The sequence below is a fragment of the Bactrocera dorsalis genome, chromosome 2 (assembly GCF_023373825.1).
Source record: "Bactrocera dorsalis isolate Fly_Bdor chromosome 2, ASM2337382v1, whole genome shotgun sequence".
In the NCBI taxonomy this organism is placed as follows: Eukaryota; Metazoa; Arthropoda; class Insecta; order Diptera; family Tephritidae; genus Bactrocera; species Bactrocera dorsalis.
The window spans coordinates 74,084,909-74,102,713 of record NC_064304.1 but is presented as its reverse complement, the minus strand read 5'-3'; the positions used below and the strand labels follow the sequence as shown (position 1 = coordinate 74,102,713).

The 17,805-nt window shown below is 39.8% G+C and overlaps 2 protein-coding genes across 4 annotated transcripts in view; one reads left to right on the top strand and one right to left on the bottom strand.

Moving 5' to 3' along the window:
* Nucleotides 1-17,805, bottom strand: part of LOC125776636 (uncharacterized) — a 502,262-nt gene that overhangs the window by 438,487 nt on the left and 45,970 nt on the right. The window lies entirely within an intron of this gene.
* Nucleotides 1-17,805, top strand: part of LOC105228315 (homeobox protein Nkx-2.1) — a 143,246-nt gene that overhangs the window by 101,342 nt on the left and 24,099 nt on the right. The window lies entirely within an intron of this gene.

The following is a 17,805-nucleotide window of genomic DNA, read 5'->3' as shown; positions in this document are numbered from 1 at the left end:
TATTTTTTATTTTAACTATAAAAATTATACACAGATTAAAGGAAATGATATTTATGACGTACGTATGTGAATCAAACCACAATTATTTGTACTGAAGTACCTAACATAAGGGTACTTTAAAGCATCCCTTAAATAAGACATGACATTACAATAGACAACTGATATTTTAGGGTAGGTATGCATTTATTTTCCCATAACAACAACAATTGAGTTATTCTTTGTTCTTCGGAACAATGAAAAGAAAAAACAATTCAAGGAACGTGATAGGTTATGATTTAAGCATATTTTAATATCTTGAACATACTCAGACTCATGCTGTCACTCTTTTTAATGCTTAATATTTTGGGGACGTTAGTTTTCATAATATTTCAAGTTTCAGTTTATATTTTATATTACACATTAATTTAATTTATCCAAAGAATTATACTAGTTTCTTCCATCCGTATGCATTGGATGGAAGAAGTATTTAAATATGTATTATTTATAGATAAAAGCAGAGAATAATATAAAGCGATAATAGCTGCATTAAATTCTAATAGTACTAAATTTTTACCTCCTACCGTCCAATCAACTCTAGGCGCGTAATCGGAACAACAATATCAACAGCAAAAACCAAAAATTACATTATAAATAATTTGTAAGATTTTATTTATTAATAGAAATTAAATTAAATAAAAGAAAGCAACACTATAGTATTTTTAGTGCTGAAAAAATAGTCGGAAAGGATGGCTTAGTTTGATTTAATGTGATCTACTTGATTCTATTAAATTTAATTTCTTCTCTTCTTAAGACATCACTCAGCCAGCGCAGCCGCTGTCTCTTAATTCGATGAACTATGCCAATGACGCCGTATACAAGTATCTCGTACAGCTCATCGCTCTATCGAATGCGATATTCGCCGTTGCCAAAGCGCAACTTTTCTTTCGAAGACTCGTATCGTCAACTCGTAACATGTTGTCATCGTCCATGCCTTTGCAGCATATACTCGTAGGAGGACGGGAATAATGAGTGAGTTATACATAGAGTCTGGTCTTTGTTCGTCGAGAGAGGACTTTACTTCTCAATTGTTACGGAAAAATACTTAACATAGAATCCCATCACAAATGTAATTGGTCCGTTTTTGTTTATAAATGACACATATAAAAAAGGTCATATAAGATGTCCACGATTGCGGCCGCAATTTTGATCTAACACAAAAATTTCAAAAATTTTATTAATCTGTAGGAAAATCGCTATAGCGCTATGGAGAGGTTTTTTTATTTGAAATTTGACAAAATGATGCCGATTTGAACAAAAAGTATTGAATTTGGCCCTTTTTTCGACAGCTTTTTCTAGAAAAAATTGGAAGATTTCAAAAAGAGAATGACGTTAAAAATGTTCTTTCCAAATTGGACCTAAATATATTCAAAATTTTTCCTTTGGGGGTAGAAACCGTTTTTAGAAACACCGTTTTGAGAAAAACGCGTTTAAAGATTGTGTCACTCCACAACTCACTCTGTTCCCTTTCTACAAGAAATGCTGTAGCGACCGTAATAATTTGAAATTCGATTTAAAAATTTGAGAGAATGTTTACTACAGTGTATACAATCCGATAATATAACAAAAAAATCGATTTTCTTGAACTGAAACGATCCATTAATTAGTGATCTCTAAACTCTTTAGGCTAACGTTTAACAAAACTAAGATACATTTAGGTTCTAAACCCATGGGGCTTACAAGAATGATAAAACTAAAATTAGGGTTCAGAGTAACTCCAAAATAAACAAAGTTAAATACTTGTTTTAGACTAAAGCTTTTTATTACATATGTTAGTTAGAGTGGTGCACATATATCTACATATGCTAGAACTAGTTTCAGTGCCAAATCATTTTTATCACACGACTAATGATTCTTTTTAATATGTATGCAACACACAGCTTTAATCGAAAGCTTTGCTTAATTCAATGTATAAAACGCCGCTGTGCTTATTTTCCATAAAACTCACTGATACTTGATCGATGAATTCAAGCATATTTATTAAAGTAAATTTCACCTCGCGAAATCTACACTGAAAATAAGAAATTAGACAAAACGAAAAAGTTATTTGATCTGTTTAAACCATGTCCCGACCGACAATTAATCACGATATTTAGGCTGCTGAGTAAATTATCTCACTAATCTATTACGCTCAGAAAACTTTCGGAATACAAAAAATTTACGTCGAAGAAATTCGAAGCTAATATGCTGGAAATCTGCCTGTGCGACTATGATTTAGCGTCATCTGCTTATCAGTAAACAAATTTATCGCATCATCGCACTACAAACTGAAAAACAAACAAACAAAAAAACACTAAAATTAAAGAAAGAAATTAAATAAAAAGTAAAAAATTAATGTAATACTGCTGTGTTCAAATTGAAAGGTAAATTTTGTCTATTTCATCTCCTTCAAAGTAATCCCTTCCCGCTGCAATACACTTATGCAACGAATTTTCCAGTCATCATAACACTTGAGAAAATCCTCCATACCTTTATAATTACTAATATTTACCCAATTCTATCCATTTTTAACACACAGACATAATATGATCAGAAAAGACTTATCTAAGAATTTCAGTTATACTATATATCTAAAATTTTGTTAGAACGGAAGTAGGTGTGATTGTAGCCCGATTTCGCTCATTGTCAAACTATAATATAGAAATGTGAGAAGAAGGGTTGAAATCGGTCGAGCAAGTCCCAAGATATACGAAATTTTAAAGCCACGTTTTCATTCCTCTTTAGAGAGAAATGGACCAATGGTACTGTGAGGCCATTTTCAACGGCGATATCTACACATTAATCTATGGCTCAAAGGGCAAAATAGGATCAGAATTGGGCTTTTCCTGTAGTAATCCATACACAGAAGGTAGCAGATAATAACTAGTTTAGTTAGACGAGTTGCCCACGTGGGAGTTGCTGGGAACGAAATTATCCAAAGTTACCTCAAGCCGTTCAGCTCTTTCAAGGCTTGAATGAAGCAACGGACCATGAGGAATAAGGCATACCAGTGTATTGTTGATGGTGGACAGTAAAGAGAATAATGAGGCACCAGAACATAAGCATTGCGATTGCCCTCCCTTTAGTAGGTTGAGGCAGGATATCCTCCACGCCTTTCACATCTTCAACTTAAGAGACAATATATTTTTGCCAAATTCACTGAGTTGCTGGACAAGATTTAATTTAGTTACAACCCGGGAGGACAATGGACCTGAGTGTGGCCACACGCTCCCGCGCTTCCCTCTACAACCAACCAATCAACCAAGACCAATTATCAAATTAAAAATATTTTCCATAGAAATAATTCGCTGCTCGCACAGCTGATTAGTGAAAAAATATTGAGTTCATTAGCCCCGATTAGCTAGCTACAATTGTTTATTTATGAATTAAATATGGGGATATCATTATCATACTTATTTCATATACATACAAGTATGGATATGCATATGGTACACAAGAACATACTTAAATTGTGACCAAGTACCCGGAAATTGTAAATAAAACACAAAATATTTAATTATTAATCAATATTTATTTTGCCGCCTTCATAGAAATCCAAATCAGATGAAATAAACACAAGTCAAAGATGTTCTCAGTCTTCGACACACTTTTCCTTAACACTTGATCGATTGAAAATGGATTCCACGGAGCGGCACTTTCAGTTTGGGGAACAATAAAAAACACACGGAGCCAGATCTAGTGAATACGGTGGTTGATCGATGGTATTCATTCCTTTTTTGGCTTTAAATTTGGTCATAATCGTGGCTCAATTCAGCTTTATCAGGACGAGTCTGGCAATAACGCGTTTAATAACCATAATATCCACCAAAATCATTCGGTCGGATGAGAGAGATGTCGAGCTCTCTTGCCATTTCTCTAACGCTTGCCTGATGACCATATCCTTAATATAGGGTAGTCGAAAAAGTTCTTTCGTATTTCTAATCAAACTTTAACTTATTTTTTTATATTTATAATGAACTTTAATGAACCAAATATGTACCGTTTTGGTCAATCACTTTTTTTCACGCTAGAGACATTATTTCATCAGTATAAAACTTTTCTGGTTTCTTGGCGAAAAACTGCGACAAGTAATTTTTACAGGTTTCTCTTGAAGCCCACTTTAGGGAATCGGCATTAACCGAAACAAATGTTAGTCCGATGTTTTAGGCCAGGCCTACATGGTGGATGCATCAAAACTTCTCAGCCAAGCTTTCTCAGTTTTTGCCGAGTTATCAAAGATGTGTAGGGTCTCGCGTTGTCCTGATAGAAGACGAAGCATTTTCTGCTGATCAGTTCTGGCCGTATTTTTTCGATTGCTTGCTTGAATCTCGTCAGTTGTGCACAGTAAAATGTAGAAATAATCGTTAACTTGGAGCACACATTTTTTGCACATTATTGTCGTATTTGATCCACTTTTCGTCTCCTGTTACCATTAGCTTCAGAAATGGTTCGATTTCATTTCGTTTCAGCATAGAATCGTAGATGTCAATTCGGTCCATTATATTGTATTTTTCAGAGACAAATCATGTGGTATCCAAACATCTTTTATAAATGGTTTAAAACCATTTGATGATGAATGTTACGTTCCTTAGCGATGTCATGGCTGTTTTTTTTCAAAGCTAAAAATCTCATCATTGTGATTGGTAGCACTGGAGATATACAAGGTCGAAGGTCGTCCAGAACGAGGCATGTGTTCAACAATCGCTCAACCATCTTTGATGGCTTTGTACCACCCATAGTATTGTGGTTTTTATAAAACTGAATCGCCGTAAGCCTCTTCCAATATTCATAACTATTCCCCTCGCGAATCTTGATTAGAAATATAAAATGTAAGACAAATTTTTGTTCGATATTTTTATCCTGGGTAAAAATCGCAACGCATTACCGACTTGTACCGACATAAGCAGCTGTAAATAAACTGGTTGAAAGATCGCGCTCATACTTTATATATTGTAGTAATTAAATACAGCTTAGCAAAATACATCAATCATTGAAGTATCATTTACCCGTAGAACTTAATTGCAATTTTCGGGTTTTATTGTCACAATTTATTTCACTATCTACAGCAGTGAAGCGCTTTACCTAGCCCGCGGGCGGCCGACTTTATTGCTCTCTCACAGATTCGCTCACACGTATTAGTCAAGCGCTCTCTATACATTGTGGAAAATTAATGTGCATTTGAAAATCACTTGATCAACGACTGTTGACTGCTACGCATGTAATTTGTATGTGCGCGCTGATTAACAATTTTGGTTCAAAACCATGAAAATATTGATTTTTAGTTATTTGATACAGCCGTTTAGGTGAAAACTTCAACATAAATTCAATATTTAAAATTTTTTGAATTTTAATTTCTTTTTGACACGTGAATTGTCTTTATTTTTGTAATTGATAAAAAATTAAGAAGGAATTTCAATAATTTCACAATTTTGTAAAAGTTGTCGAATCACTTTCAACTTTTTTTATATTAATTAATACTAAAGTTTTGTAGTTTTTTTGGGTGTAGCAGCAAGCTCTCTCATACTCCAACACAAGCACACAGTTTGCCTCCATTATCGTTATAATGGTCTACTTTAAGTCAGTCCGATTTCTGGACACCTCTTGCTTGACATAACCCTATATAAAAGCCTGATGCAGTCAAGTCTGGTGACTTTGTTGCCAGGGGAAAGTGGAGTTTGTTGATATTAATTTGTTTTGTAATTTTCGTAGGAGCTTCGCAATAACCGGTCTGGCTATGTGTGCAGTTGCTCCATCTTACTGGAATTCTATTGTAATGACCGTCTGTTAACGCAAAGTTTCATCGAAACTCTTGCGTTTATATGAATTGACGATGCAACAGCGGCGATTGCTTCTTGAACACCGATACACGGGTCTCGACGGTACGATCTTCTTGTGATACTTCCAGATTCGGCAAACATGTTTAGCAACCTTATGGTCTTTCTACCCGGGGAGTGCCGCCAAAATCCCGGTTGAATTCCTTTTGGACGGAAATGACGACTGCAAAACGTGACATCGCTGAACTATTTAAGCCCTCTTGTCGATATTCCGTGCATTCATTAAAAAAAAAAAAATATTAAATAATAGCCTATCAAATAGAAAAGTATGTCGATTACTCACATAGACGAAGTTATTATGGTTTGTTTTTGTAGCACGATTCTGGCGCCATTCTTTTATTTTGTCACGAAATTCCACTGAAGATCTTTGCCTATTATACAATTATAGTTTAAACATTTTTTAGATGCGTTTTTGGGGCCTCTTCCATTTACTTGGATTTATGTGTTTGACGAAAATACTGTAAAAGTTTAGTCATCTAATTTTTCATCTGGTGATTGCCGATGCAAAAATATTTTGACATTAGCGTGTTATATTGTGAAAATGAGCGAAATCGGACAACAACCAAGTCTAATACGGTAACAAAGTAAAACCTGACAAATTGTATTTAAAATATGGCATCTTAAAGAGCTATACCAGTGTGACACTTTCAAAAACCGATTTTGCTTTTTCGATAATCTTTTCTAAAATATCCTTTGAAATCGGCAAGGTCATATCTTGAGTAGTTTTTGAATGGCAGCGTTCTAAAGAGCGACCGTTCGACGGTATTTTGCAGGTAGTTGAAACTTTAAACGCTTTTTATCGATACGACATTTCTCAAAATTGCTGACATCATAACTCAACGAGAAATTTACCGATCGATCTGAAACTGAGTATTCTAGAATTTACATATTTACTATACAATGAACTAAGATCTTTCCGTTTGGTTGAAAATAGGGAATTGTACATTAAAAAATTACAATCTTTTACATAAAACTTCTTTTTTTAGAACTACGCAAATTAATTTTTGGAATTTTTCAAAAATCGTAGATCATTGCATGGGAAATAATTTCAACTTTAATAAGTTTATTGATTTTTTTTTTGCTCCTCCGAAGACAGCTGCGTAATTTTTCAATATTTTTGTAAAAGTATAAAATACATACAGTCTGTCAAGTAAGAACGTGGTCGTGTTCATTTATAAAAAAATTACACAGGCCAACACTCAATTTGCTTCTTTGAATTTATCAACTGATTTTAGTTAATTTGGGTGCGCTGAATTCAAATCTGTCAATCAGTTTGACTCTATCAGCTCTAGTTTTCATGATATAGCTTTTTTATTTTTTTCAGGTCATAAGTTAAGTGGGTATAAAAAAGCTTATCATAAAAACTAGATCTGATGGACACAAACTGATTATAGATTTGAATTCAGCGCGCCCAAATTAACTAGAATCAGTTAAAAAATTCAAAGAAGCAATTTTTTTTTTAATTTTGTCGAGCTGTGTTATTTTATAAAACTTTCATATTTATATATATATGTACATTGTACACAATACAAACAATGATGCAATTTGGTCAATAATATGTCCACTCACCACCGGCGTCGACAATTTCCTGGCATCTCCGAGGCATTCTTTATACTAATTTGACGGGGTATTCTAGTGGCAAGGATCTCCAGATCCGAAGAATTTCGTAAGACAACTGCTTCAAAGTGTATGTGCGTCTTCCACGAAGCTTCTGTTTAATATATGCCCATACATTTTCAATAGGGTTTGCTTCGGGCGACTGCGACAGCCAATCCAATGTAACGATGCCAGATTGAGTTTTCCACTAAGCAAGCTACTAAGCTTGCTGCGGTGGTTATGATCTTTGTCCTCCTGCAGAATCCAATCTTTTTGTAGATTTTTATCATTTTCTCGGCATTTAGGGTTCAGTAAAGAGGCACAAAGTGCTGAATCCCTGCTTTGAGAAGCAACCCCAAAGATGCACCTTTATTCCATGTTTTACGATCCGCTGAACTTGCCTATTCGTGGAAGTTGACCAGGCTCGCGTGAGAACAGAACGTGCCCATATAGAACATTCATCAGTAAAAATGACATTTTCAAAATCTCTATCAATATTCTCATGCGCCCAAGCGAGTCGCTTTGTCACAAGTTTTTCATTGTGTTGCGCCATTTCAGATCACGAGTATGAATAAGGGTTCGGATGGTTTCGTGGGATATTTCTAAACCTTTTGCCATTAATTTTGCTTGTCCTTGCGCAGTGTTAAAGCAGGATTCCGCGAAAACAGATTCCCTATTCTTTTTTTTATCTTTTTTGTTCACTTTTCCTATCGAACCACGTTCTGTAAATCATTGACATTTTTAGCCACTTTATATCGCTGTATCCACTTCTGTACAAATGCATTCGACTTTCTCATATATTTAGCAGCCACTGAATGTGTACTTAGCACTCATGGCGTTTAACATGATTCTCTTTCAAAAAAACAACGACAACTGAACCTTTGTTGATAATGCATCAAGGACAAAGCTTCCCTCTATCGGCCTTTAATTTTACTAAAAACCAAAAGAGACCATTTTGTAAAACATTAAATTTCCTACAAAATATATGAACCGAAATATGTTTTCAAGTGAAAGAGAGGTATGGGTTATGAACAATGAAGAAATTGAAAGACTTACGCCTGAACAACGGTAACAAATCGGTCAATTTTATTACGAAAGTTCACGGTTTGCAAAGAATGTGTCTCATTCTTCTTCTTTTTTATTGGCGTAGAAACCGCTTACGCGGTTATAGCCGAGTTAACAGCAGCGCGCCAGTCGTTTCTACTTTTTGCTATGTGGCGCCAAATGGAGATTCCAAGCTAGATTAAGTCCTTCTCACCTGATCTTTCTAACGGAGTGGAGGTCTACCTCTTCCTTTGCTTTAATGTTTTCGTCCATTCGGATGACATGACGTAGCCAGCGTAGCAATTGGATAATATTTGATCGAATAGAAAACGTCGAGCACGCTGTGAAAAAAATATAACAGCTGTTCGCAGTATTTCAGACCGACGTATTTTTTTGTAATTGAGTATAATTTGCGCAAAGCCAATGCTAGAAGTTCCGTAGCTTTTTAATACCCGATATTATGACTTCCGAATTTTTTTGAATTTGTGAATGTGTGATATTAAAAAAAATAAGTGCACAAATTTTCTTAAAAATAATTTTGTTAAAACTGAATTTTAGAGGAATATGTCTAGCCCTTCGTCTAAATCTTATATCCTTAATTTAATTAATTCTTATCCTCTGATTGCTATTTTCAACATCAACCCAACATATCAAACTTAGCTCCTTCGGTTAATATCTCATCGTACATAATTTTTCTATAAGTATACATAGATATAGGGTTTTAAATAAGGGTCCGGCACTCGAAGTGTAATCAACTTCAAACCGTTCGCGCAGCTGTTGTTGTTGTTGTTTTAACGGTTAGCTAATCCCCGTTAGGATGGTAAGGGTTGTTTGTGTTGTCGTCGAGATCATATAACGGTAGGCCCAAGAAATGTGCTGTTTCGACGGGGGCGGACCAAAGGGAAGAGGGTGTTAGATGGGTGGGGTTTGTGGGGCATGCAAAGAGGTGGCCAGTGTCATGCGGAGACTCGTTGCAAGCAGGACATACATTGGGTATGTCGGGTTCGATTCTGGATAAGTAGGAGTTTAACCTGCTACAGTATCCAGAACGAAGTTGCGCTAGGGTCACTCGCGTTTCTCGCGGCAACTGGAGCTCTTCGTCTGCAATAGGTGGTGGTTTGACTCCAAGAACGCCATTCACGGGAAGGGGGTCGGTGAAGGTGTTGATGGCTCCACTGTGAATGGTGGTCAGTGCCTGTCGAAAGTTAGTTGCGTCCGAAGTCTGGTCGGCGTACTGTGCAATGTCGTCGACTTAGTCGAGGAATGACCTCTTGATGCTCCTGGGAGGCGGTTCCGCTCCAAGCAGATGGCTGCAGGGGTGATTCCTACGGAAACAACCAAGCAGGAACTGCCTGGAGAGGAGTTGATTATGCTCCTTTACAGGAAGCATGCGCGTCTCACTATGGAGGTGTTCAACTGGAGACATCAAGAGGCATCCCGTCGTGGTCCGGAGTGCTGTATTTTGACAGGTCTGAAGTTTCCTCATCTGCGTACCACTGCATCCAGGCGACCATATCGGTGCTGCGTAGTTGAGGACCGGCCGGCCGATTGCCTTGTAAGTTGCCAACAACGTTTCTTTGTCTTTTTCCCATGTGCTGCCGGCTAGCGACTTGAGGATTTTGTTGCGGCTCTGTACCTTGGCGACAATCGCGGCCGTATGGGGAGAGAAGGAGCATAGACTATGGAGGGTTACGCCTAAAATCTTAGGGTTATTGACAGTCGGAATTTTGACGCCATCGACTGCAATATTAAGTTCAAGTCTATACTCCTTCGTCCAGTTTGTGAATATAGTCGCTGTGGATTTGGTGGGTGAAAGTTGGAGGTTTCATGCAGTGAGGAAACGAGAAAGGTCGGAGAGGTAGCTGTTTACTTTCGAACACATGCCATCTATTCCATTGTCCGACGTCAATATCTTACAGTCATCTGCGTACCAGGTTATGGAGACCCCCTCTGGTGGTTGAGGAAGTTTCGAGATATAGAAATTAAACAGTAACAAGGAGAGGACACCACCCTGCGGAACCCCCTGTTTAATTCTTCTAAGTTTAGATGTTTCACTTCGAAATAGTACGGATGACTGACGACCGTTCAGATAGTTCATGGTCCACCTCTTAAGCCCTGGAGAGAGAGTGGTTTTTTCGATGTCCTGCAGTAGCGTTGTGTGGTTGACCGTGTCAAAAGCTTTTGACAGGTCCAACGCTACGAGGATCGTTCCCTTGCAGGATGGTTTCTGGTTGAGGCCACGAACTATCTGGGCGTTTATGACGCTAAGTGCTGTGGTGGTGCTGTGCACTTTGCGGAAACCATGCTGGTGGCTGGCTAGGCTCAGGTGGTGAGTGAAGGTCGGGAGTACCAAGGCCTCAAGTGTCTTCACTACTGGGTCGATAAGATTCCCCTTTGTTGGCGGGTTTCCCAGGTTACAGTAGTGGGACCACTCTTCCGACTTTCCACACATCGGGTATTTGAAGAGATTTTACTCCCGTCGAGCCTACATGCTTTAACATTAGCATGTTGATTCCGTCTGGGCCGATGGATCTGGAGGATTTTGCCTTGTTGATGACACCCTGAACCTCCTCATCGGAGAAAGTAAGTGGCGCGCAGTTGTTTGGCATTTTGCGCAGCCGTCGGTTAACATATCTCTTGGCCTTGTCTACCGAAGGGTGCAGTGTAAACTGCCGGCTAAAGTAGCTCGCGCACTTCTTCGGGTCCGAAGAGGCATGACCATTGAATTGAACTTTAACTCGGTCGTCATGTCTCTTCGGATTAGACAAAGCTTTGACAGTAGCCCAAATCTTACTCACACCGGTGGAGAGGTTGCAGGACTTCAGGTGCTCTATCCATTTCGTCCACTTATGTTGATTTACCAACCGCCGAATCTCCAAATTGAGATCCCTTATTCGGGGATCCCCGACATCGGCATGGCGTAAGGTGTCGCGCTCATTAGCTAAAACAGCTGCTTCGGCTGGGAAATTGGGGCGGATTTCCGCTATTCTTCCAGCCGGGATGAAGCGAGCGGTAGCTGCTGCGATCACCTTGCGGAATTGACGCTCGCCAACGCATACGTCCGTAGGAATGGGTAGAGCGTTGAAGGTGCTCTCGGTAAATTCTGTGAAGCCGACCCAGTTAGCTTTTTTAAAGTTAATGAAGGTACGGTTGTCCACAGAAACGAAATCAGGAGGCTTCTCGATCGAGATAATTATGGGCAGATGGTCTGATGCGAGAGCTAGCATAGGTCGCCAGGTTATGCTATTTATCAGACCACCACTAGCAATGGTAATATCGGGCGAGCTATTACAGGTGCCCATAACTCTGGTGGGGGCTTCGTCATTCATTGTGCAGAATGTCGAATCGTCAATCTGTTCCGCCAGCTCCATCCCCCTACGATCATTTGACAGGCAGGAATGCCAAAGATCGTGGTGCGCGTTAAAGTCGCCTAGTACCATACGGTTTTCACCACGAAGTAGCGCACCTATATTCGGGTGATATCCTGTAGGGCAACATGAAACTGGGGGGATGTATATATTAAATATTTCGAGCTCGACATCGCCTGACCGGATAGCTATGCCCTGACATTCAAGGGTAGTATCCCTGGGGTCGATGTCTTCTTCGATTAAACGATACTGCACGGTGTTGTGCAATATGAAAGCTAGGCCACCACCACTATCTCGCTCGCGATCTTTACGTATAACGTTGAAACCTGCACAACTCAGAAGATCTGAGCGGCTGTTTAACTTGGTTTCTTGGACCGCAGCTATCGATACACGTTCCCGATTCATAAGTGCAACTATCTCCTCGATCTTGCTTTGGAGTCCGTTGCAGTTAAATTGACAAGTCAGAGTGGGAGCTATGTTGCCTGATTGAGCTCCTGACCGTAGAGGTCCTCAGTTGGCCACTCTGATTGAGTGGCGGAGCGGCGCGCGAACTATGTGCAGATTGCACAGCCGTAGAGGCTTGTATCGCAGTATTGCGCAGGCAACATGGGGCCACGTAACGCGTGGTCCACTCCCTGTGGGTCTTAAGGCCTGAACAGGTCTTAAGATGGCTCCATCCATTGCATGTATTACACCTGACCGAGGTGGAGTTTGGATGGAGCCTTTTTGCGCAGACGCAGCAGAAAAATTCCTCCGGGCCCGGGTTGGACTCAATGCCAGCACGAGTCAGGAGGGTACGGAGCAACCCTGCTGCAAGGCGTTGCTCCAGTGACGACAAACACAAATTAATACTCACCGATCCAAACGGGGTTAGATCGCCGAAATAACAGCCCTTGGTCGGATAAAATCCGAGTCAATTCCGGTGCGTAGAACCGGCTGTCGTGGGAATTGCGCAGCTGTCGCACTGGTCGCTATTTATAAATTTCCTGAATGACAGTTCGGAGTATTGTTCACAAGTGTACGAGTACAAAAGCGGCTTGCCAAAAGAGAACGCAAAAAAAAGGGATCAGCGATGGAATTCAAACGGAATAGTGTGATTGCTTTATATTTAGCTGGAAAATCACAGCCAGAAATTTTTCCTGAGCTCAAACACTTTAATATGAATAAAGTTTTTGTTTATCGCACCATCACTTGTTACAATGATACTACTAGCATGGCAAAACGCCATGGACATGGTCATCAAAAGACTGCAACGTCACGTGAAATGGTTCGGAAAGTGAAGAAGCGACTTGAGCGAAATCCACGACGAAGTGCCAATCAAATGGCTAAAGAACTGAAAATATCCGACCGCAGCATCCGACGCGTATTGAAAAAGGTAAAGCGTTACAAGTATGCGAGAATCTAAGTCATCGGTAATACTCACCGATCCAAACGGGGTTAGATCGCCGAAATAACAGCCCTTGGTCGGATAAAATCCGAGTCAATTCCGGTGCGTAGAACCAGCTGTCGTGGGAATTGCGCAGCTGTCGCACTGGTCGCTATTTATAAATTTCCTGAATGACAGTTCGGAGTATTGTTCACAAGTGTACGAGTACAAAAGCGGCTTGCCAAAAGAGAACGCAAAAAAAAGGGATCAGCGATGGAATTCAAACGGAATAGTGTGATTGCTTTATATTTAGCTGGAAAATCACAGCCAGAAATTTTTCCTGAGCTCAAACACTTTAATATGAATAAAGTTTTTGTTTATCGCACCATCACTTGTTACAATGATACTACTAGCATGGCAAAACGCCATGGACATGGTCATCAAAAGACTGCAACGTCACGTGAAATGGTTCGGAAAGTGAAGAAGCGACTTGAGCGAAATCCACGACGAAGTGCCAATCAAATGGCTAAAGAACTGAAAATATCCGACCGCAGCATCCGACGCGTATTGAAAAAGGTAAAGCGTTACAAGTATGCGAGAATCTAAGTCATCGGTTGACCACCAGGAGCACCCGCCACAAATAATGGTTTGGGTCGCTGTCACAGCAGATGGGCGCTCTCCAATTGTTTTTATCGAGCCTGGCGTCAAAGTAAATGCGACATATTATCGGGAAAGTGTTCTGGAGGCTGCTGTGAAGCCTTGGGCAAACAAACATTTCGGTCGCAAATCATGGACGTTTCAACAAGACTCAGCACCGTCACACAAAGCGCGAGTGTGGCGGAAAAACAACGTTCCGAACGTCATTACTACCACACAATGGCTCTCAAATTCACCAGATGCTAATTCAATGGATTATTCTCTCTGGGAGTAAGGTCCGAAGTAAAAAATACATAAATACTTAAAAAAAAAAAAAAATTATGCAACACGAATTTAATCTTTGTAATTGGTTACACTTCGAGTGCCGTACCCTGTATATGATAAGGACGACGAGAAAAGTTGAAATCCGGGTGGCTGTCTGTTTGTCCGAGGCTGTTTAAACGTTTTCATTGGGGACGTTTTTTACGTGGCGGGTCCCAAACCCAGCGCAAAACCTTGTGAAGGGGATGTTTTGCCCTCTCTCTTTAGCTTGACTTCAAACGGATGTTCTTAGGCTACCCAGAGGACCTCAAGGATCGCAAGTCGTCCGCTGCCACTTCCAAGTGAATGGCGATCAACGAACTTTCATCACTTCCGTGACTCCAGCCTCCAAAGATCCTGCAATGCTCGAAAATTCTACGAAGAGAGGCGAAGACTAAACGAAAGTTTCAAGACCGGAGCACACTCTTGTAGAACCCCCCAAGGTGATCTAGAGACTGATGCCCAGAGCATACTAAAATTATGTAGGAAACACTTCTGCAGCCTGCTGAATGCCAGTGAACGTATAACGCCAGGAAAGGTAAACCCGATTCTCCAATCGATGACGATGGAGCAGACATGGTCGGGCGAAACCATGCTAAACGATTAGAATTTAAGTGTGCTTTGCCCAATCCACAAAAAGGTAGACCCTACAGTCCGCGCCAACTACCGTCGGTATAGATATGGTATAGATTTGTTTTGCAGCTTGATGCACCTCAGGAGTTTTTCGCCTGGCTCCTCTAGAGGGGGTAGCCAAATGCGAGCACGAGGATTATAAGCCTCAATTGGAGGCCTACAAAGGCGTTGCTGATTTTAGCAACACAACCTGTCAGGAAATCTAGCGAGGCCTGGTTCGCGCATTTCATGACCCCGTAGCCCCTGAGGGTCTCAGAGGAGTCGAACTCCGGGTAAGGACCCGCAGGATTGTCAAGTACATAGCTTAGCACCATACTCGACAATCTGACGTCGATCTCCACCCATCTTTCCTGTACCGTGCTCGGAGAGGAGGAATTTCCATCTATGATGGCCACTTGCAGGCTATCCCTGGCTACATCGCAGAAATGCCTTGCCGTTGTCGCGCTACTGTATTCGCCTTCACTCCGCCTCGGTTTTTTAGGCAGAGTTTCTGGTGTTTCTGTAGTAGAGCGATTCCTTTTCTGTGAAGTGCTCTCCTATTTGTGCTCTTCTAGAGGTTCTGATTGCTTCGTTTTCAGGTAGCTTTCATATTCCTCCACTATTGATTTGAGGCGCTTTGTTTCTGCCTCTTCCTCTGGGGTACCGACTGCCTGGTCTTTGGCTAACTTCCCTAGTATGAAGTCTGCCCTATGGTGCCTTTTTTCCTCAGCTGATTCTGGGATTTCTTGCGCTTCTTTTTGCTCTATCCTTTAGCCGCCAGTGCACTTTGGTTGGTGCTCATGGCAGCCTTGAAGGTGGACGCTTCCTCCCTTATATCTGAGATTTTCACTGCTGTATCTACCGGTATACTTTGGTTGGTATGTCCGGTAGTACTCTTACTCTTCTTCCGATTCCGTAAGAGGATTCCTATAGTTCATGTCCTTAGGTATCGCTGTTGTCGTCAATTTGGTTGTTGTTGTTGTGTTATTGTTTTCGTTCATATTTTGGTCCGGAAAGGGTTGGTGAGTCGTCCGCAGAGCCGGTATGCGGAAAGAAGGCTTTTATACCTCCGACCTCGCCCGGGCATCGGAGGGAACCGTTCGCGATCAGCTATTTATTAACCCTTGCTGACCATTCAGCCCTCGTCATGGGTACCTCGACACCTTGGCTTAAGGTAATGTTGGTTCGGGTATCCTCATACTTCCACAATAGGAGATGGGCGTAAAACCTAGGGTTTATTCATCCATATCACTATTGTGTGAATTATGAAGTGTCCCTCTTAGTTCGTAAGATTAAAGTGCGTTTCCTTTGGGATGCACACTTTACTCTTACTTAAGCCCCTTCGCCACGACAAGAGGGCCAACATCAAAGAAGCCTAATTGAAGTATTTTTTTGCAAAAATTTCGATTTTTTAAGACCAATTTTTTCCCAAAAATTAAGACAAAAATTTCTTGAAGCCCCCATTTTGTTAATTAAAAAAAAAAATCCAAAATTCCTTCGATCAGGCCCAGGATTATCTATTTATAAAACTATTTTTTTTGTCCAATTTATTTTAAATGAATCTCCAAGGACTTATGGTTGTCACCGCAAGTTTTGGAAATGGGTTAACACAAACAACTATAACTCTGGAAATTATTTTTTTTTTTTTAATTTTCGTGACTTCAAGTCAAAACATCCTATAACAATGCCATATTACTACTTTTGTAAAATAACGCGATTTAATAACAAAAAAATATTGAAAATTCTTATTTTTTCGTGTCTTAACCCCTTAAAAAGGTATTGCCACTTCGAAAATTATAATTTGCCATTTGCGTTCATAAAAAGTTGGTTGTCGATCTTTAACGCTCTCTATTGACAGAAATGGTATCACCTACTTCACTTCAAAAGAAATGCAGACTGATGATTCCACCAGACCAAAAACTACACCAAACTGTCAATTTAGGTGAATGTAATGGTTGTTCATGAATAATTTGCGGATTTTCTTCATATCAGTATCGACCACCATAAACTAGTGAAATTAGCATAATTGATATTTGGCGGTGAAATTAAATGTTTCTGTCGTATTTTTTTAATCGTTTTCACCTTAACTGTTAAATGTTTTTATTGTAATACAAGGTGTATTCCAAAGTAAACAGGATTTTTTAAATCTAGCACCCCTGGTAGCGCCATCTAGATGTCGACTGGTGCTTAAGAATCTGCTATCTCTATCGATTGTCCAGTCAGAATTTCATGACATATCATTGATTAGAAGTAAAGTTATTGTGTTTTAAGTGTCAGTATGTTTGTGTTATCGGTGCGGAAATAAGTTTCGGAAAAAGAGCTAACATTAAATTTTGTTTTAAAATTGGTAGAACTTTTACCGAAACTTTTCAATAGATGAAACAAGTTTATGGCGATGATTGCCTATCCCGTAACAGAGTGCACGAGTGCTTTCAACGTTTTCAAAATTAAAATCCGTGATCACTGGAAATTCCATCGAAACTGTGCGTGAATTCATTAAAAATCAGCCGAAATCATCATTGAAATTCATGGAAATGGAATTGAACATATACAAAACATCGATTTATCGCATTTTAACCGAACCTCTGGGCTTACGAAAGGTGTGTGCACGGTTTGTTCCGCACAAATTGACTGACGGCTAAAAATTGTTCAGAATCCAACATTGGTTTTAAGGCTTGTGACTGATTATTTGACCAAAAATCACATTTTAACCATTAACTACTCCCCGTATTCACTTGATATGGCATCGTGCGACTTCTTCCTTTTCGGAAATTGCATTTGCCCATGAAAGGAAAGCATTATGCGGACGTAGAGGCCAATCAAAAGGCTTGCACCAGCATTTCACTTTTGATACTTTTTTGAAATTGCAGTTTTGTGCCTTTATTGGTGATTATTCTTGGTTATTTTAACAAAGGTCTAGTATATATACTTTAAGTTGGGCCAAAAATTAGTTTATATTTTATTTTTCGTAGTTACCATGAAAATCTCATTCAACATGACTAAAAACAAGTCC